Consider the following 21,752-nt stretch of genomic DNA (forward strand, 5'->3'; position numbering starts at 1 on the left):
TTTTAACTTCACGACATTCAAGTCTTGACAGTTGGATACCAAATGTTAATAAGATCACAGACATCCAGAACAGATTGGGGCATTCTAATCAGTGATTAATCAGCAGAAGAAGGCATTTGAAGTAGCTTACCCTAGAGCCACTCTATGTACTCCTGATCATACAGTGTGTGCCATTAGTAATGACGTATCTGAATAACCCTATATCACCACAGCCATCTGCCTAACCATGTTTTTCTTCTTGCTGGCAGGAATTGTATCAGGCTACCATAGATGTTGTAGTAAGAAGAGTCCATGACCATTAATACAGCACCATCCTCTGCTGAACGCAGCTCGACCTTGGACATGTATCTGTCCTTTGTCCCCCATGAGAAAAATGAAAAATCACATATTTTTCACCAATAACTGAAGGAAATTATGAAAGTCTGAAGTGTAATTTTAATAAAATTGACTACTCGTTATTTTGTTGCACAGAGGTGCATTAAGACCAAACATTGATGGCTCTAATCCTACCAATCTCAACTGAGAATGCAGCTTTCATGACAGTGGCTAAAGATAGCTGCCCTAGAACTGCAAGACGGGTGTTTGTGAAAGTGTGCAGCCCCCAGTCAATGAAAAATGAAAATAAATGACGTACTGATCATCATGAATCGGGAAAAGTATGAAATGAGGTGGTGGTCTGTTTTTTTTTTTAGGCCTAAGTGCCTTCAGTTAGGGTGTCCCTATGCCCCTGTTAGTGGCATGTAGTGGTGGATGACTTAACCTGTAGTGTGCATGTGTGCCTAAATTGGTCAGCACAAACAATTGGCCTGCCTGAGGAGGATGTGACTGGAAATATGTGTGCACTGCCTTTTTTATCCCAGAAACACACCAATACAGGACATCTAATGGGTATAGACATATGGGACAAACAAATTCCTCAGGACAATCTGAACCTTTATTCAGATGTGAGCCGGGTGCCCCACTTAATGTTTTTGAAGATTCAGGGTCGAGCGTTTCAGAATCCATAATAGAGCAGGTCTGCGGGCATGGTGGGTTAGTTGGTTGGGAATGGGTTAATTGCTAGGATGTTGTAATTTGTCATGCAGGAAAATGAGAATAAACGGTTTGCCTAAACATAACTTGAAATTAAGACAATTCTTTCCACAGGACTGGGGGAGAGTCAGTCACATGCCATGCATTCATGATGTACACTTTGAAGTTTCTTAAAGGAATACCATTTATTGAGGTAGGGTTGCAATATTCTAAGCTCTGTACCTCAGAAAAAGTACATAACATGTCTTTGGTAAAAGGCATACAGGTGCAGGGAGAATCACACATGCTCCCAACACTAAAGTATGGAAGGCGGCTGGCCAGCACTTCATTTGTACTTCAGGACAGCCCCTTGGAAATATGTAGGCTACCTTTGTGAATAAGGTGACCTCTGTATTTCCCAAATTAATGCAAATATGAAAAACATTATCTGCATTTTTATTACATTTTCTACATTTTGCCATAAGTGATGTTTTATATGACAATTTTCTGTCAGCAGCGTAGAGTTTATTTAGTTTTCTGTATTAAGAAATCACCGTGTGCAAGCCATTAGTCATGAAGTCACTTTGCTTTCTTTCAGCATCCCTGACAGGACACGTTCTGAACCTCTGACATATTCCATTAATTGTAGAGTTTGCTTTTAAAATTTTCTGGCAGGGACAGGTCTAACCTCTTCAACCCAATGTTTATAGCAACATTTCATCTACATGATTTGTCATAAACTTAACTTGAGTCTGCCTCCCACATTCTTTAAATGTTAAGGCGACAGAATACCTTCCAAATAGAGGTGATTCAGGTTTCGGCCAAATGTATTTGCCAAGCTTAACTGAAAAGGCCTACCGCGGAAGAAATCCAAAACCCACATAATGTTAGTTCCCCAAATCAAGGCTATTGTGTGACCAAATTAAACACCTACAAAGGTAATGTTATTGGTGATTATTATTGCCATATTCGAAGCTGATACTATCTCAATGTAAAACTTTCCATTATTTTGCCTGTGCCTGCCATATTCATAATATCGCAATAAAATGTCGAAATGGCCATTTACTAATAAACATATGCAACCTGCCGAACGTGTTTCATAAATGCACTACATGTATGAAGGAACACACTGTCCATTTGTGAAATGGCTTCCGAGTAACTGTATAGACTGTGGCAGGGTTGTGCAACAATTGTTCTTCAGTTCAGTACAGCTCACATAGACAATACGGGTCTTGTCTGGTATCTCAGATGCCCTAGCTTTAGTGCAGGGCACACTTTGACCGCACACAATAAGATCTCCTTTTTTGTTCAGAGGCAATCCACATGCCGTCAATCTCCATCGTGGCCTTTGTGTTGAATGAACACGCACTGTTGTTTATATTTCTCTACTTCGAAAATGCCAAAAGTTCCGTTTGTCTTGAACTCACTCTTCGGGTCATCCATTGTTGGTGCTGACAAAGTGAATACTTTCAGTCTCGTCTATTCGAAGAAACATGTACTTGTTAGTAATCTAATATGTTATTCAGTCTCTATTTCCTCATGCTATATTGCCATTTTAGCACAAAGTATGCGTACACCAACAAGGTAGTAAAACTACTTGCAAATCATATAGAACAAGTAAAAAAAAAGCATGAGAGTAGACACGAGATAACGGCCCCACCTGCTCTTCAATCTTCAGAAACAAGCTTTTAACCAACATCGTGTAACAACATAAATGGTGTTTTAGGACTTTTCTTTTCAAATAATTGTAAACAGATGATGCTGTCATTCAAGAGAATGTTGCTGAATTGGCAGTTACCCAGAGGGAATTTGAAAATGGTTCTATTGCATTTAACCCACGTAATACTTCAGCACTCTAGCCACATCCAGCGAGTGCAAAGTCCTTTCCGTCGGCGACAAAGGCATCGAAAAATACAGGTAACACCAAGGGCTTGTTTAGATGAAAGTCCGACGGCACCTTGGGCATGAAGGAGGGGTGTGTCCGCAGCACCACCCTCATCCTGTGGAAAGTCAAGTAAGGTGGTTTACAGGAGAAGGCCTGGGTCTCCCCCACCCATCGTGCAGAGGTGATTGCCACAAGAAAAGCGGCTTTCCATGACAAAAACTTGAGTGGTGCAGAATGGAGAGGCTCGAATGGAGGTCCCATGAGCCTAGTAAGCACCACATTGAGTTCCCACCCCGGGGCCAGAGCCTTCACTGGCAGGAACGAGCAGTATAGTCCTTTGACAAATTCCTTGCCCAATCAGTGCAACCAAAAGGATGGTCGTCCTGGGGATCTGGTGTCACGGGAGATGGCCGCCAGATGAACCTTGATGGAGGCATGGGCCATCCCTGATTTGGCCAACAACAGCAAATATGGAAGCACCTGAGGGTCATGACCCTTAGTAGGTTGATCTTCTGGGAACGGCACCAAATAGCAACTATCTTCCAGTTGAGCCAGTAGCAATTCAAAGTTGATGCTCTAGCCTTGGCAAGAACTTCCTTGCAGTCTGCTGGGAGATCGTAGCCACCCAATTATAGTGCTGCAAGAGACCCTGGATTTTGGTGAAGAATGGTGCCTCCTTCACTGGCGAGAAGATCCGCGACCACTGGCAGCTTGACTGGCGGAGACGCTGACATGCTGAGATGGTCCAGGCACCAGATCTGCCTCGGCCACGCCCCTGTGATGAGGATCATTCAGCACCGGCACTGTTTGAGTTGACTGATGACTCAAAGTAACAACGTCAACAGAGGGAACGCATACAGAAAGAGGCCTTCCAAGGGAATGAGAATATGTCCCCCATGCTCCCCTGCTGGCAAACCTTTGGCCCTTGGTGTTCGTCGCCATCATAAATAAGTCGATCTGGGAGTTGCCCCATTTGAGGAACAGGCTCTCCACTAGGTTCTGCCGAAGTTCCCACTCCTGGCAAGAGCAAAGCTCCCTGCTCAGAGAGCCGGCAACCGTGTTCTTTACTACTGCCAGATGGAGCAGGATAAGGAACATCCCCTGGGTGACGGCCCAGTGCCATAAGTCCTGCGCCTCTTTGGAGAGTGCCGGGGACCTGGTGCCACCGTGTTTCCTGATGTAAAACATTGTGTGGTATTGTCTGTGAAGACCCGCACCACCTTGGCCTTGAGGGACGTCAGGAAAGATTTGAGGGCCTAAAACACAGCCCATAGCTCCAGAACATTGATGTGCAACGTCTCTTCCTCTGGTAGCCACATGCCCCTGGCTTGAAGACTTCTGGTCTGGGCTCCCCATCCCTCCAGGGAGGCATGCGTTGTTACAATCTCCTGATGTGGTGTTACGCTCACCTGGACCCCACAGGGGTGTTGATCGAACCCAGACAGCTGCGGTCTCCTTTAACGTGATGCGTAGTGCAGAGATGACTGTCTGGACTGGCCCACCTAGTTTTGTCTGCTGGACCCGAAGAAGTATTTTCCTGCAAGTGGAGACAGGGATTAACCACCTGTGGGTTTTAGTGATGGCCTCCCAACTGTTCTCGCTCTCCCGTGTTGTTTTTCTCCCTCTTTACAGATGCAGCATATGAAAATGTGGAGAGTTATGGAATAATACCACCGGTGGTAAATCATGGTAAGTCTATGGTGGTAAGAGGTTGTATTTGTGGATTCCCTTGGCTCACCTTGTTTTTTCTTGTGTCCCCTAGGTGCCGGATTACGGCGAAGAAATGATGGAGACAGTGCCGGATCGAAAGATGCTGTGAGGACTGGTGAGTATGGCACCGTGCTGGAGCTGGCGAAGCGACCCGTGCAGGACTGATGTACTTTCCAGGTCCGGAGATGAAATGGTTCCGGAATTAGGTGAGGAATTTGAAATAAGTTTGTTTTCTAACCTTGTCCTTTTCTTCTTCTTTATTCTAGGAGCTCCGGATTAGAGGCAGGCGTGGCAGAAGACTGGATGCTGGCTGCAGGCACACGGGCGTGGCAGAAGACTGGATGCTGGCTGCAGGCACGGTGAACATCACGCTGCTGGATGCAGAATAACGCGAAGCATGTGCTGCTGTTCGGGTGTGGTTTAAATAGCCTCCAAAGTAGTTCCAGGTAAGAAGTTCCCTAGAGCCACGCCCGAGTAAAAAATAGTCCCTGTAACAAAATAGTCCCATCCAGGCCTCATGTAGGCTTGGACTCTTTTGCAGCATGGTCTGCATCAGGTACGTAAAGTCTATGAACCTGGCGCCTATGGTGCCAGGACTGATTTCTATGATGAGCCTGGCGCCTAAGGCGCCAGGACTGAACCCAGACAGCCCCTAGCCAGGGCTGCTGAGGTTTAAACAAATGTCTGGATGCCTGCTCTCAGAGCTGAGGGCCTTGGTCCTGATGCTCGGGGGTAGGCATCATGACATGTGGTGAGGGCTGGAAATCTGCACCTGTGGTCAGATGAGAGCGCACACCCCACCATATTATCGCCCGACGGAACCCCTCGTCGAGAGGAATATTGTCCTGGAAACTTCTGAACACTTGAATCCAATGGGCATCAAGTAACTCCTGCAGCGGCCGCATCCGTAGCCTGCAGAGTCAGATGAGACAAATGCATGATGACATCATGCTGAGCAGAGACTTGATGACCCTCACGATCTTAAGAGCGATCTTCAGAGCGATCAGCCATTGCACCTTGCCCAGGATGATCGCCACTCTCTCCTCCGACTGTGACACCAGGCATGGCACTGTGTTGAGCCGGGATCCTAGGAACGGCGCGTCCTGAGATGGAGTCAAGCAGGACTTTGCATAATTGACAGAGAACCCCAGATCCATCAGTAGGCGGACGGTCCTTGCCGTGTGGTCAGCGGCAATGCTCCTTGAGCTGGCCCAGATGAGCCAGTCGTCCAGGTAATGGTAGACATGGATCCTTTGCAGTCACAGATGTGCCGCCATCCATGCCAGGCACTTGGTGAAGACCCTTGGTGCCGACTTCGTTCCGAAGTGAAGAGCCTTGCATTGGTATTGCTTCCCCTGAGCGACGAAGCAGAGAAACCTGCGGTGTCCATTGTGAATTGGGATGTGGAAGTCCTCCAGGTCCAACAACGACAGAAAGTCTCCCTCTTCTAGCTGTCTGAACACGTGCTGAAGAGTGACCATTCAGAACGTCTGGGACTTGATTTGTTTATTCGTCGGAGGTCGAGAATGGGTTTCCAGCCCCCGGTCTTCTTTCTCATGAGGAAGTACCTTGAGTACACTCCGGAGCCCCAGAGCAGCTTTGGGACGAGCTGTTCGCCCCTTTCTTTAGCATGGCCCGAAACCTCCAGCAGCAGAGTGACGTGTTGATCTTGACGGGCAACCATTGGTATTAGGGAACACTTCTGTTGAAACTCCAGGTTGTGCCCGTGGGTGAGAGCATCTAGCACCCAATGGTCGGTGGAGATGGTCTTCCACACGCTGATGAAGTTCACCAGCCGGCCTCCCACCGGGGTGCACGGGTGGGGGCCCGACATTGCAGCCGGTCCATTCTTGCTTAGATGTCGACAGGCCACCTTGGGGTCCCTGGCAATGACGTTATCCTCCTCTGAAAGTCTTGGAACGGCTCCTGTTGGTCTCTCTCTTGGGCCAAAGAGCGGGAGGACTGGTGGTACAAAGAGGATCTCCTGCCGTAACTCTTGGAAGAACGGAGAGACTTGCCTCCTGAGGATCAAAAGGACGTCCATCACTGCTGTAGCATGCCTAGGGCAAGTACCATTTCCGTGTCCACCTTGATGGCCTGTAGAGACTCATCTACAGCCTTCCCGAAGAGATTGTCTCCGTCAAAGGGTATGTCCAAAATGCTCATCTGGACGTTCTGTCAAAAGTTGGTAGCCTTGAGCCAGCCACGATGATGAAGGCAAACACTGTTGCCCATCTGGTGGAATCCTGCATCAGCGATGTCTGTGGCCACCGTGATGGCGTGGTCCGACGCTACCTCGCCTTCTTGCAGAATCTCCAATGCCTCTGACCTCTTGTCATCGGTGAGGAAGTCCAGAAGGGGAGCGATCTTCAACCACAGTTCCTGGTCGTAGCGCGCTACGATAGCGAGGGCGTTGGCGGACTTTATGGTGGTCGCTGCAGAGTAGATAACACGTTGTCCCATAGCATCTAACTTCTTCCCCTCGCTGTCCGGAGGGTTGGATGGTGCCGAAGGTCAAGCGCCCAATGACTTCTTCTTGTCCGCTGCAGAGACCACAGAGTCAGGTGATGGTTGGGCCCGCAAGCACTTGGGCGCAGAGTCTGGCACTCAGTATTTCTTCTCTAGGCGATCCCTCTCTCTTCGTCTTGCGACGCTGGTATAAGAAGCCTTCCTTCTTCTTCTCCTCTGGCGCAAGCTGGAAGAGCTCTGAAGCTTTGGAGATCATTGCATGCAAAAAGCCTATCTTGTCCAGCGGGGAGGACCTGGGCGGCGGCGACCGGAGGTCCTCCATCCCACCATCGTCATCCGTGCCTGTCGTCGTCGTTGCCATGTCCGGATCCATCTCACCTCAGGGGGGGGTGTCAAAGGATGGCAAAGAGGCAGTGGGTCCCTCTTCCTTTTCTTGGCTGGTGGGTTCCCCCGTTGCCAGAGGGTTGGCCGCCAGTGGGGCCGCGGGCGGGATCATCGGCATAACAGGCATCCTCATCTGTATCTCGGATACCAGTGTATGTAGCGTGGAGAGAATGTGAGAGGTCTTTAGGGGGTAGCTGAGGTGGACGTGGAATAGGAGGCCGGGGTGCAGGAAAAGAGCCAAGGCCCTCGTCAACCTGAGGTGCTCCGTCGGCTTCCACTCTTGCCTTCGAAGGTGCACCCTGCGGGTCCGCCTCCGCAGCCTTCGAAAGGGATGCCACCACTACCTCGATGGAAGGCAGAGCCTTCGTCGGGTGTACCTGGGCCTTCACGGTCAGGACCAGTCCCTTGTCCTGCTTGGCCTTTGTGGCTGTCCCGGACGCCATGTCCTGCTTGGCCTTCTCCTTAGGGGGTGGGTCAGGGCCTCAGACCCCCTTGGCCTTCTCCATCGAGGGCAGGCTGGCTTTGGACTTCTCCTTGGCTGTCTCTGGAGACACCTTAAGTTTTCCCGGGTGGTCTGATTTCCTCATGGACGAAGATCCTGAGCGTTGGCTGGTGACCAAAGTTGCTGTAGACGTTGGACGTGCCCTGGCCACCGAGGAGCCCGCCGCAACGGCAGTCCTGGTGGCAGTGGACTCATGGTGCTTAGCCTTTTGTTGGACCCCCCCGGGAGGGGCGCCCTCAAAGGACTTGGAAGCCCACTCAGCTTTCCCAGATCCGGGAGAGCCATGCTCCTGGGACCCACCCGGTGCAGAGGCCTTGGCCTGCAGCCACTCATTCAGTCGCTTACGCTGCTCCTTCAACGTCTGTGTCGATAATTCATGGCAAAAAGCACAATCGTCCTTCTTGTGCATCGGGTACAGGCAGTAAAGGCACTGGGAATGTTTTTCGTCCGAGAAACCATTCGTAAACCTCAGTCGGAGCAAAGTCTGAAAAGGGGGGTGGAATCCTTCTTCTCCTCCGACGTGGTGCACACGGCATACGGATGCAGAATCTTCTGGAAGACTCCATGAAGAAACTCGATGAAATCCACCCTTGAGGGGCACTAAAGAAACCGGAAAACGGAACCCTGTTAATCGGAAGGGTGATCGATGGAGCACAAGACTCGATTGACTGGAAAATAGAGTAAAACTATTCCAAAAAGCAAAAAACGCAGTAAAAGCTCGAGAGCTAAGCACGAGGACTCCCAACACGTGAACGTGCAGTTAAATTCTGAAGATGGCTGCCAGAGGGGCTTAGGTAGAGAGCAGTCATTGGCTAGGGGCAGTACGACCCAGGGCTCAGTGATTCGTTGTTATGAGAAAGATAGTTCAGAAATGAAACTGAAACTGATGTTTTCTTTTAACGAGGATTCAAAGCCTAACGATGGGGAATATTAATGAGCATGTGAATCCATGCCAGACCCCATGCGGGAAAATACAGTATATTCCCAAAACAGAGTAAGCCAGATTTCACTGGTCACTTGGCTGCCCTCCAGTGGCGTAACACAAAATGTGGGGCCCGCCCTGCGAGCCATGCTGTGGGGGCCCCCCAACTCAGCAACAAATCACTGGTCGCACCACATTGTGGGCCGGCAAAGATCATCACGCTTGCGCAATACCTACACACGTGCTGCCGAAGGTACATACCACACACTGCACTAGCAGAACAATATAAATATGTGTTTTAATGCACACACCTTTGCTCCAGCCTTGCCCGATTTCTGTAATTACACTTTCACCACTGGCACGTTCCCCTCTCCCCTTAAGCACTCCCTTATGCATCCACTCATCAAGAAGCTGTCTGCTATCCTGCCTGCTGGCCAACTATCGCCCAATCTCCATCACCCCTTTCCTGGGAAAACTGTTGGAAAAGCTGGCCATCTCCCAGCTTACTCTCCATACAGAATCTGTTGGCTGTGCTCCATGACCTTCAGTCTGGCTTTAGAGCTGGCAGAGTCACAGAACCTGCTCTCCTGAACACCTGTGAAGATCTGCTCTCTAACCTTGATTCCAGCATTCCTTCTGTCCTCATCCTCCTTGATCTTTCCTCTGCTTTCGACATGGTCAACCTTGCCATCCTGATCAATCCTGATCAATCCTGACTACTTGGCCCCTTTGGCCCACCTGATCTCTACCTTCGCCTCTAACTTTCAGTGTTATGCGGAGGACACTCCGCTTTCCTTCAGGCTCCCCTCAGACTCCTCTCCTCTCTCGCTCATTCCTGACTGTCTATCCGCGATTCAGGATTGGTGTGCCTCCAATGATCTCTGCCTTAATGTCAGGAAGATGGAGATCCTTCTCATTTGGACTCCTGCCCCTGCTTTCCCTCTCTCACTCTGGCTGCCCACCTTGGACCCTCTTCCTTCGACATTCTCTGAGGCAAACAACCTTGGTGTCATCTTTGACTCCACTCTCTCTTTCTCTCCTCACATCTTGGACATTGCCAGGAAGTCTCACTACCAGCTGCTCCTCCTCAAAGGTACTCTTCCCTTCCTCACTTTCCCCCAGAATCTCACTGTCTCCAGAGCCTTGGTTGTCTTTAAGCTGGACTACTGCAACAGCCTCTTTCTCAATCTGCCTTCCTCTTCTCTCCACCCTCTGCAACTAATCCAGAATAGGACTGCAAGACGTATCATTGGCCTCAAGCCCAGGGATCGTATCTCTCTAGCCCTGAACTCTCTCCACTGACTTCCAGTTGCTGCAAGGATCAAGTTCAAGGCCCTTTGCATTGTCCACAAGGATTTCTGGGCTTGGGGCCCACACTACATCCAACGCTCTCTTCCAAAATATCTTCCTTCTCAAGCCCTTTCCTCTGCTACCTACAACTCTCTAAGGGTTAAACACTTTTCCAGGCAGAGAGTGGGTGGTAGATCTCTCACCTCTGCAGGCACCTCCCTCTGGCATAGCCTCCCCGCCCCTCTCAAACTTGAGCCGGACCACCTGAAGTTCCGGAAGCAGCTCAAGCCTTTCCTCTTCTCTTCTGCTTTCTCTCTCTCCCTCCCCTGCTGGCCTACCTGATCTACCTGTCTGCTGTACCGACTGGTTGCTTGGCTACCCTCAGAGTCTCACTGAGTCCAGACTCTTTCTTGATCAGTCACCATTGCACTGCTTCTGGGCCTACCACGCACTTAGGGGCTGTACATATAACTCTACAGTCCCTTGTTTTCCTTGCACTACCCAGAGCCGCGCTGCCCTGGCTGCACTTACTCAGCATTGCTGCCCTGTTTTTCCGTCTCCTCTCACTTGCACTTCCCCCTTTTTTTCCCCTTCAACTTCTTGTTCTAGCACTTGCACGATCTGAATGACACAAGGCCTAGTACGATTGTTTGTCTTGTCTTCACTCTATTTTCCCGCCCTTGTCTTGTTGCGCCAAGAAACACTTGTGTACAGGCGCGTTTTAAATGATTTATATCATATCATTTGATCACAGACGCCCAGAAAAATATACAAAGCCGCAGTAAGAAGCGGCTAGACTGGCAGCACCCAAATGGCAGTCTAGCCAGGTAATTCACTTAGCAGGACTGCTTTATCAGAAATGCCCAGTTAAGCAAATGTCATACCAAACTGAGGAATGACTAGACTGGCTACACCAAAATGCCTCTCTAGACACTAATACCACATATCATACCTGCTTAGCCTGGACATGGCCAGCCTTTATGATTTGTTGCACAATCCTGCCCCCCCCCACACATCCCCTCTCCCCCCAACCCTACCCCATCCTCCAAACTCAGCTCCTGGGCCCAGAATTACCTCCACGTCCCTCTTCTTTGTCCCAGAGCTAACATATGAGGCTCTTTGCCTCATAGGTAAGTACTGGAATGAGGAAAAGAGGGACTAGGAGTAATGATGATTACAGGTAGCTAAGTCAGGCATTACCTCCATGTACCTCTACCTCATCCCAGTACTTGTGTATAAGGCACTCTGCCTCATACACAAGTACTGTCTCATACACACCGGGACGAGGAAGAATAGGGCTAGGAGAATGTTAATCAAGGCATTAAACACAAGTATTGGTGCAACACCATTGAGTTGACTCGGATTCAGCACTCCCTCGCCCAACCCCCTAAAATGTTGGGCTATTTTGACTCAACCTGGTCGACCTTCACAGCAGTTGCCAGTCAGAACATGACACGGATGTTAAATGGCACCTGGGTTTTGCTGTTAACTAGAGCCCAGCAATTACTAACATAAAGCCTTTCACTGTTAGTACCTGCATTCAAATGCCACATTTTTTAGGCAATTGAAATCATGATGTGGGTTTAATACTTGCATGCCAGGGGAGTGATTGGAAGGGTAGGGAGGCAGCAGGAGACCACTCATTCTCACAGCAGTCCATGAGCGGGTGCTTTCAACCTTAAAGGAGAGAGTTAACTGCTTGTAACATTGAAGCTGCACTAGAATAGTCTCATTAAAATGCGTAAAGAAATGAGATGCCCCAAACAAATAAGTTTGCCCCTCCCTCACCGCCGATGAAGATAGCGCCTCTCCCAACATTTGAAGGCTTAGCCCCCAAAATGTAGATTTGTTGCGCCCCTGAACGCAAGCACACACACCATTCACCATATACACACAAGCACACCAAGCCATCCATACATTTAAGTGTGCGTTCTTTCACCATACAGAGACACCCAAGCAGCCATCTATACATTTAAGTGTGCACCCTTTCACCATACAGGCACACCCAGGCAGCCACCCGTACATTTAAGTGTGCACCCTTTCACCATAGAGGCACACACTACCAGGCACCCACCCATACATTTAAGTGTGCACCCTTTCACCATAAAGGCACACCCAGGCAGACACCCAAACATTAAAGTGTGCACCCTTTCACCATACACTCACACACACACACACACACATCATGGGGTTGAGGGAAGCCCTAATACTTCCCAAAAAATTAGGCCTCATTACAACTATGCCAGTCTGGAAACAACAGTGGCGATAAGATTATTGGCACTGTTGTTTCCTGTATATTACATCTCTGCGGGCGGTTGCTATTCCGCCCGGCAGGTCAGACCAGACCTGCCAGGTGGAACGGCACCCACCCGCAGAGTTCTCACAGAAGCATGGCCACCGTTATTAATGGTGCTGGTGCTTCCGTGGACCCCATTCCCATAGAGTCCAATGGAAATGGGGACTTACCATTTGCCGGCGCCTGACTTCCCGGATCGCCGGGCTTGTAATCCCCCTGTGTTCCTGGGAAGTCGGGCACCTGTAAATCATTACCGGTCCAGCGCCAACCTGACGTTAGCACCGGCATGATTACCGCCAAACCCGTAATGAGGCCCATTGTTTCTTTTTGAAGTCACTCTGACTTCATAAAGAAATTATTTCCATTAAGGACCGAACCATAACAGCAATAATTTCTTTGGGAAGGCAGAGTGACTTCAAAAATAAACTATTCATTTTTTTTAAGTCATAGGGCTCCTCCCACCCCATGACATGGAGGTCTCCAGCCTAGGGTCTTCCATGCCATGGGGGGCGGAGCCCTCGGACTTCAAAAAGAGTGTTTCTTTTTGTAGTCATTGCCTTCATAAAGAAATGATTTATGTTACAGAAATCATTTCTTTATGAATGCAGAGTAAAATGAAAAATAAAAAAATAAAAAGAAATAGATTTTTTTTTCTCCAGAGGGCCCCCTCCCAGGACATGTGCTGGAGGGGCTCCCTGCACCGCGGGGGCTGCGGGGGCCCCTGTTATGCCAGTCCTGTGCTCTGAACTCGGGCCCAGGCTCCTGCATTTCCTGTTGCTGTCTGGCCACCCACTCTGGACCATCTTCATGCTCCTACCTGTGAGGCTAAGAACCTTAGTGTCATCTTTGACTCCACCCTCTACTTCTCTCCTCACATCTCTGACGTCTCTAAAAAGTCAAACTATCAGCTGCACCTCTTTAGAGGTATTCCTCCTTTCATCACTTTCCCCCAGAAGCTCACTGTCTCCAGAGCTCTGGTCCTTACTAGGCTGGACTACTGCAACAGCCTCTTTCTAAATCTGCCTGTCTATACTCTTCGACCTCTACATCTTATCCAGAACAGGACTGTGAGACTTGTCCTTGGCCTCAAGCCCAGGGATCGTATCTCTCCAGCTCTGAAATCTCTTCACTGAGTCCCTATGGCGGCAAGGATCAAGTTCAAAACCCTTTGCAGTATCCACAAGGCTTTCAGGGGCCTGCGACTGCACTACCTCCAACTCTCTCTTCCTAAACCTCTCCCTTCTCCAGCTCTCTGCTAATGCACTTCCAACTCTGAGGGTTAGACGCTTTTCCAAGCAGAGAGTTGGGGGCAGAGCTCTCTCTTTGGCTAGGTCCTTCCTCTGGAACAGCCTCCCTGCCTCTCTCAAACTTGAGCAGAACCACCTTCGGTTCCGGAAGCAACTCAAGACCATACTTTTCGCTTCTGCTGTCTCTCTTCCTCTCCCCTGCTGATGTCCAGACTGCTCCACGCACTGGTCACTTGGCTTCCCTCTGAACTCTGGTCCAGTCCTCTGCATGTCCAGTTGCTCTCAGACTGCCTCCGGGCTGCCCCAGCACTTATGGTCTGTATCTGCAACCCTACAGTCCCTTCTCTATGCACGTATGAGCCACCCACTGGCTGCACTTTTTAAGTTACCTGCACTTCTCCCTCCCACCCCCTCAGCACTTCTGCCCTTCCACCTCCCTGCACTTGCTCTATCTGAATGACACAAGGCCTAGTAAGATTATTTTTTTGTCCCCCTTCCTGTCTTGTCCCACCTAGTAACACTTGTGTACAGGCATGTTATATATGCCATATCATATCATACACCAAGTTATTCTTCTCATTTGTTCATCTCTGGGGATTTATACTGGGGACAACAGAAATAGAGGGGAGTCATTGCTCTGATAGACGGTGGAGTTACGGGGAATTGCATAGATATATCTTTTGCACATCAACAACAAGTACCTCTCAAGCCTAAATCCAAGAGCGAACCTATCATGTCTGTAGATGGATCCCTGCTTATATCTAGGTCCCTCTCATTGCAAACCAATGATTTATTGATGATATGTGGTACCTACCATCAGGAATACTTGATATTTTCATCATTGCAGCGTCCCATTTCCAGGTCATAATAGGTATCCCATTGTCGAAATACCATAACCCTTTCGAAACTGCAAATATTTAATTCTTACTACCCAGATGGTTGCCAATGTGCACACTAAATGGTTGAATGGTGATTGTGATTACATCCTCTCCCAAAAGGGCATTACCAAAGACAATCTCATTTATAACACGGTCACAATGAAGCTTAGATTGTCTGATTTAGACAAGGCCACCATCAGGACTGATCTAGGGAATTATTCACTCTGTAGTGAACTAACTTGTATAGAAAAAGAGTGAAACCTTCCTGCAAACCCCACCAAGGTCCCTATTTTGGCCATCATGAGATTCTGTTTCAATATCCTGTCATTTGGGGATGTCAATGACAACTGGAAACCAGACAACCACAAGGACCACAGTTGAAGTTTCTGTGGTTCCAGAACGAACACATCTTGGTAACAACTATTGGAGCAATTTATAGGCACCTTCTACTTATGATGTAGCTATTATATACCTTTTTTACACAATTTCAGCCTTCACACCTTTGAGAGCCATGACACAGGATATAGGCCTGGACTCATTTTGCACTGATCATAGAAAGCGTGGGATGTATTAATGCAATTTTAGCAAATGCCACTCAAGGTGTTATTTGTATCATTTTATTACACTTTGCTTTCTTTTTTTGTGTTTCATTCTTTTTCATTTTTCTTCTCCTCTTTCTCTTTTTTCTTTTTATGTTTATTTAATTTGCTCATTTTATTCATTCACAAATATGTATTTTTCTATATGAAAGTTTGAATAAACCAAAGCAAAAAAACATTTTTGAAAAAGTTAGTAGCTGCTCTGTTACAGATCATCTTTTGCTACAATAGAGACCCAGTGTCCCGTTAGTTGGCCGCTGGTTGATTATTTTCATTTTTCCCATTGTCAATATACCTAGAGAGAAACAAACTGAACATCTCGACTCTCTAATCAGTGTGCTGCTAAATGCAAACTGTGCTATCCATGTGCAAGGTCTTGTCCAATCAGAGTACATGTTCAGATATGGGGGGTATTGCCACTCATCTACATTTCCATGGCAGTTTTGTATGCATTTTGTATTTACCCATTGGCACGTGAAAACAAAAAAACACACTGGTGGCAATTCCATCCAGCAAACAGTTCCAGTGGTTCACCTATTATGGGCCTTTGCCATATGGCTACGGATCCATGTGAATCTTATTTAGTTGTGTTTTATTGCTTTTGCAAATTACGGCAATAAGGCATTCGGAGCTTGATCTGCAAACAGAGACAGACATGTTGGGAATTGCAATGAGCCGTGCTTGCTAGAGTCCAGCATGATTGTCACTTAATATAACATGTGAAGACTTGGTTTGTGGGAAGACATATGCTTATTCCACAGCATCTTGCTTGCCTTCACTACTACGCTATCTCTCTTGCATCTACCCATTTACATTTTGGGTTTGTATAGCTGTGGAGTGGGAGTGCCCCACTTATATGGAGATGTTTACTTCCTGCAGAGTGCTGGTTCAGCCTTTGGCCTCTTGCAAGACGTCGCAACTTTTGGCAAATGCCAGTTCTGTCTGGCCAGGATGAAAGAGCACAACAGCCCTGATTTATGTGCTAGGGCTTGATGGCTCGACTTAAGTCGGTACTCGACGAAACAGTTCAACTAAAAATATGAATGCATCATGTGTACCATCCTCCTACTTGTATATCACTGTTAATGGCCCCTGTTTTGAATATGAAGCAGAGTTGTTCTTTGTACAATGAAACACGTTGCACATGCTCATTGTGAAATTCCTGCTAAGCTTCAGCACAGAGATGAGCGCCAACATGATGGAGCTACTTGGCAATGGGTATACCATGATGGAAATCCAGCAATATCTTTCCACTCCCTTGATTCCCTTCACATGGCCTGCCATGCACTATCATACCAGTGGGAAAACACTCCCTCAGAAAGTGGATAATTACATGCTCCATAGCCATGCACATTACAACAGGTGGGAGGGGGTGGAGGTTGCTATGTGATGTTGTACTCAGAGCATTTTAGACGTTTTAGACATGTTTGGGATTTAGGATGTCCCAAAGGGGCTACACTGAAGCACTGGCCATGCACTAGCTTTACAGTAGGAGCTGGGGATCCCATTAAATACATTACACGATATTTAGGAGGATAGACTCCGGATTCTTGATGCCAAAATGTTTTAATTGTCAAAACTTGTTTATAGATTCTGTGACTATGTTGCTACAGTAATCTTCCCATTTGCTTGTGTAGCTCTTTAGGTGTGTGTACAAGAAAAGGAATGTGCCGCTGCAGCAAGGCAACACGAGGACTTTGTGGCAGATATCAATGATCCGGTTTGATGCTCACTGGGTGAATGCATGGATGGGCTGCTTCAGCAAGAAAACAAGAGCACCCTGAGGCAGCTACTAGTGATCCAGTCAAAGCTCACTGAATGAAAACCACCATAGGAATAAAATACCATGCTCCTTTGGCTCTGTGCAGGAAGTGGATGACTGCAGGGTTGAGTTGAAACCAGCACAGTTTCCTTGTCTTTTATAATAATCATGCCTTATTCTGACACATTGGGCTCCCTGCTGCCCGGACACTGAATTGGGGTGGTAATCAGGACAGTGTTCATTTCTTTTATTGCAACTATGCCATAAGCGTTCTCCTTCAGTTACCCCATGCATACTATGTGGATGGTAACCAGGAAGGTGTTACTTTCTTTAATTATAATCATGCTTTATTTCTTTTATTGCTGTGTCCAATGTTGTTTTTGCGCGATACTCACTTTAGGCAATGTAGACTGGCAAGCTATTGGTCTATTTATGTTGTGCAATGAAGTTAATGATCATGTTAATGAATTTGATTCTTTTGAACTTATTTTAATCTTCCACTCTGTATTTTATTCTATTATTTTATGTGTTCAATGTTGTTGTATGTACTTTGATGGATTATTTGTATGATCCAAATAAAGTTAACTGACTGACCATGGCTTATTCTGACACTCTTGGCTAGACAATCCCAATGTGCATTAAGTTTGGACGGTAACCAGTAGAGCGTTAATTCATTTTTGTATGACAATGCCTTCTTCAACATCCCCTTGCCCTTTTGCAATCTGTTTGGGTGTTAACTAAGACAGTGTTTACTTATTTATTTCCTCACTTTGTATTATGTTTTGATGGTAACCAGGACAGTGGGCCTCATTACGAGGTTGGAGGTAGCCTTGCCGGTTTTACTGGCAAGGCTACCTTCATACCGGCATGAAAATCTGGCACCTGCAAATGGGCAATTACCGGGGTATTCTGGCCCCGCTGGACCCGGTTATTGCCCTTTCGTAGGTGCCGGTGCCGGTTTATCCCCATTCCCATTTCAGCCCCATAGGACTCAATGGGGATGCCTGTAGCACTGGCTCTGTTCATAACGGTGATGGTGCTACAGGCTTGCTGTGCTCGCGGGTTCCTTTCATTCTGCCAGGGCAGACCTGCCAGAATGAAAGGCACCCGCGAGCACAACTCGGAATTTGCCGGTCCGGTAACAACGGTACCGGCAAGCATACCGGTACCGTTGTTACAGGACCGGCAACTAGTGTTTGTGTATTTTATTATAGGTAATTATGCCTTAGTCTAACTTTGCAGGCTATGCCTAATGATTTGCACCTTCAAGAAAGAAAAGGAGGTGGCTCACATGAAGCTTTTGACAGAGAAATGGCCAGACTTTGAGGACACACTAATCATGAATGAGACTATTGTTGCCCTAGAAAGCTCTAATAGCGGCAAACGCTAGAGGGGAGAGGAAAGGTCTGAGAAGTCTGGCTACAATCATCACTTACTTCGGGCACATTAAATGGACATTTCTAAAATAGATGCCAGAGGGGTGTATTATAGTCATTGGTGAATGCATCTCTTTCTGGTAAGAGCAGTAAGAAGGAGAGAGGATTATGAATTGAACTGTGGCATGTATAAACAGCATGAGTGCTGGGTGAAGTGTGACAACACAATTATGAAGCTTTCCCAGGCATGCTATAATTAAGTAATAACTCACAATAACAGTGCTTGATATGTTACGATGCGGAGATGAGCAGAGTGTACTGTAACACGGAGCCCTGGAGAAATGTATATGTTATTATTACCTAGAACAGATAACAGTACTACTTAATACCCTACTTTACATGGTAAGCACAATCTGACACATACCGAATGACAAATCATGCACCATTTGCCCTAATAAGAGCCACTTTGTCTCAACGAGTGTGTGTAATATACCAATTGTAGAAACATAACTGCATCGGCAAGAGTCTGTAAAGTATTGCATAACTCATAAAACAATGGAACAATAAACAAACGAATAATAATATCCTCCAAAAACATCTGGGGTACATATACACAGTGACAAATAAACAGGAAAGCAAGTGAATGAATGTGCTAAATTAAAACAAAACAAATTATACACTCATTATAAATGAATAACTCAATAGCACTGATGGCAATTGTACTCTTAAAAGTAACAACGTTGAGGCAGATTGAATCATGAGAGCGAGTTGAGTCAGAGGACCAGGTTAATGTGCTGTTTACCCTTTTGATTAGGCTCACACAGGATAGAAACCTGGTCTAGAACTGTCACAAGTGCACTGAGTAGGTGGTCAACCCCAAAGTCTCTGCTGATACAGAAAGCGACGTGTGATTAATGGACTATGTTAGTAAGAGGGCACTTGCATCACACGCTCACCCCCTCACAGTGTGCATGTGGCCAGAGACAGGTAGCCTCATTGTGAGTAGGGTGGTAAGGGTTAACAGTCAGCGGTAACGAGACCGGTGCCATTAAACCCTTACCACCCTACTACGAGTTCCCTTTGCGGGTCCTTCCTTAACGCCTGCTTTTAGCAGGCGTTAAGGACGGGACCCGCAAAGGCACTTTAGTGCTAATAACGGTACCGTAATTTACGGTACCGTTATTAGCGCCTTCCCCATTCCCAATGAGCCCTATGGGGGCTCAAATGGGAATGGGAAAGGGCCCTGGTGAACGGGGAATTACCGGTCCGTCCAACCTTGGAATGGACTGGTAATTACTCCATTCACCAGGGCGGAGTCGGAACGATTTTGGAGGCAGCCATGCCGCAAATAGCGGCGTGGTTACCTCCAAAGTCGGAATGAGGCCCAGGGCATGAAGGTTGGGTGCTTGCACCTCAAATGAATGGCAACAAGCCACCTATAAGCAAAATGATGAACATGGTCTCGAATAACTGTTTACAACGTGTATCAAAGACACATTGGGGACAAACTAGTATTAAGATGTATGGACAATGTATCAGATGTTCCCCCCAAAAAGTGATTTGTACAAACAAATGTTACTCTCAGATGCTTTACTAATCTCATTCACATTGCAAACGACTTTCCTAATCTGGTTGATGACCACTCACCAATATTTATTCATCAGAACTTTGCAAGGGAATCATTTGCTACAAGGAAGGCATTTCTGGCATTGCATGATCTGGTAATTAGACATCAACTTGCACAATGTGTATGGAATACTGCTGAAAGACCTCTTTGAACCCCCAAGCTCTGCACACATTCACGAACAGTGAACTGCTAGGAGATATGAAGCCGGCCACTGACAATCTGCACTCAGCCTATCTTCCTTTGGCCACAAGGTCACGCCCACTTATAGTTTCCCAAAGGAGCTACCGCCAGTACAGCCAAATTGTTAAATTGTTAAAATTCACACCAAAAATAAGATCTTGTTCTTATCTATTTGACAGGGGAATAATTAGACGTGGCCTTTATACATTTAAGGTATCAACATGTAACAGTGCTCTGCAGTTCCAAGATTTTTGCTTGTATTGCCTTTTAAACCAGACAAGAAACATGTTGGAGAGATACAACTTCATAAAATATGAGGTGGATAATAGCAAAAAGGATCCAACCAAATCAGTTAAGATTAATTGCTATCGTGTTTGGGCGTGAAGCTATCATTGTCCTGGTCTATACCATCCTCCAAAGTAAAACAATAATTGTTTAAAGAGATATGTGACACCCTACATGTTCTGAACCCCTCTTATTTGGCTAAATTGTGGAGGGAGGACACTATCTGCTTTCGTGGTCATACAATATATATTGAATGGCACAGTGCACAGGGTGCAGCATTATATCGATGATGTTATTAGTTCATGTGTACTGTGGTATCTATTGGATGTTTTCATGTGTTAACCTAGAACATGATATGTACATTTTACAGCTTTTCAGAAATTGTGCTGTACATTTCAACATTTCAAACCATTATTGCAAAAATAATTCTTGGGCAGAACCACCCGCCCCATCTGGTCGCCTTGCATTATTTTGACCTTGCTCCCTATGCTCTATCACTCACGCTATGTTTAGGCCCAACAAATGAAACTATTCACTGGCAATGACTGACCATCAATCATTTAGAATGTTGCTGCTCCTCAGGAGCTGCCTACCCACCCAGCACCAAAAGCTGCCTCTGCATTACATGCTTGTGTGATATGTTGTAATTCCAGCGGAGGGTTTACTTTTGAGGAGCTCAAATGAAAATGCAAGTTCATAGGCTATGTCCTAGCAAAAAAGCTGACAAACCTATTTGTGGAACCAGGATTCCACAAAAAGGTTAGCGAGCTCAGGCCACCTATTCATAGCATATAAGGGAGGCCTCCTATTCTCGTTCATTAGGCTGATACAAGTTATGGAAGTATAACTTCATTTGATACATGCTGTTAGGGAAATATTTCAAGTATCCTCCGGTGTGGTCATAGAAAGTCCATCGTGTAGTATTTTTGCAGGATTTTCTACCAAGTTAATCCTGACTGGCATGAAGGAAGCTGTGGCTAAACATCAACCTACAGTCTTAGAAGGCAAGAGGAGAAATCACGAAGTACAAACAACACATAAACACAACATGGATTGTCCACTAAGAATGCATTGTACATATTCTCTTTGCTTTAGTAATGAATATACAAATATCAGCATTTACAGATATGCTTTTTTAATAGGAAACATGCATTTAAAAACAATAACTTGTTCCTAAATATTCCAAACAACAATCCATATAAGCGATCAGCATTATGTTACTGGTACCTAAAATATGTATACATGTGGAGAACGTTATGGAGTTTAAGAAACGCTATATTTAGTAATAACATGTAAATAGTCAGGACCCTGTCATTGGGAAAATAAAGC

Source organism: Ambystoma mexicanum, chromosome 7q (genome assembly GCF_040938575.1).
Source record: "Ambystoma mexicanum isolate Mex_15411 chromosome 7q, UKY_AmexF1_1, whole genome shotgun sequence".
Classification (NCBI taxonomy): Eukaryota; Metazoa; Chordata; class Amphibia; order Caudata; family Ambystomatidae; genus Ambystoma; species Ambystoma mexicanum.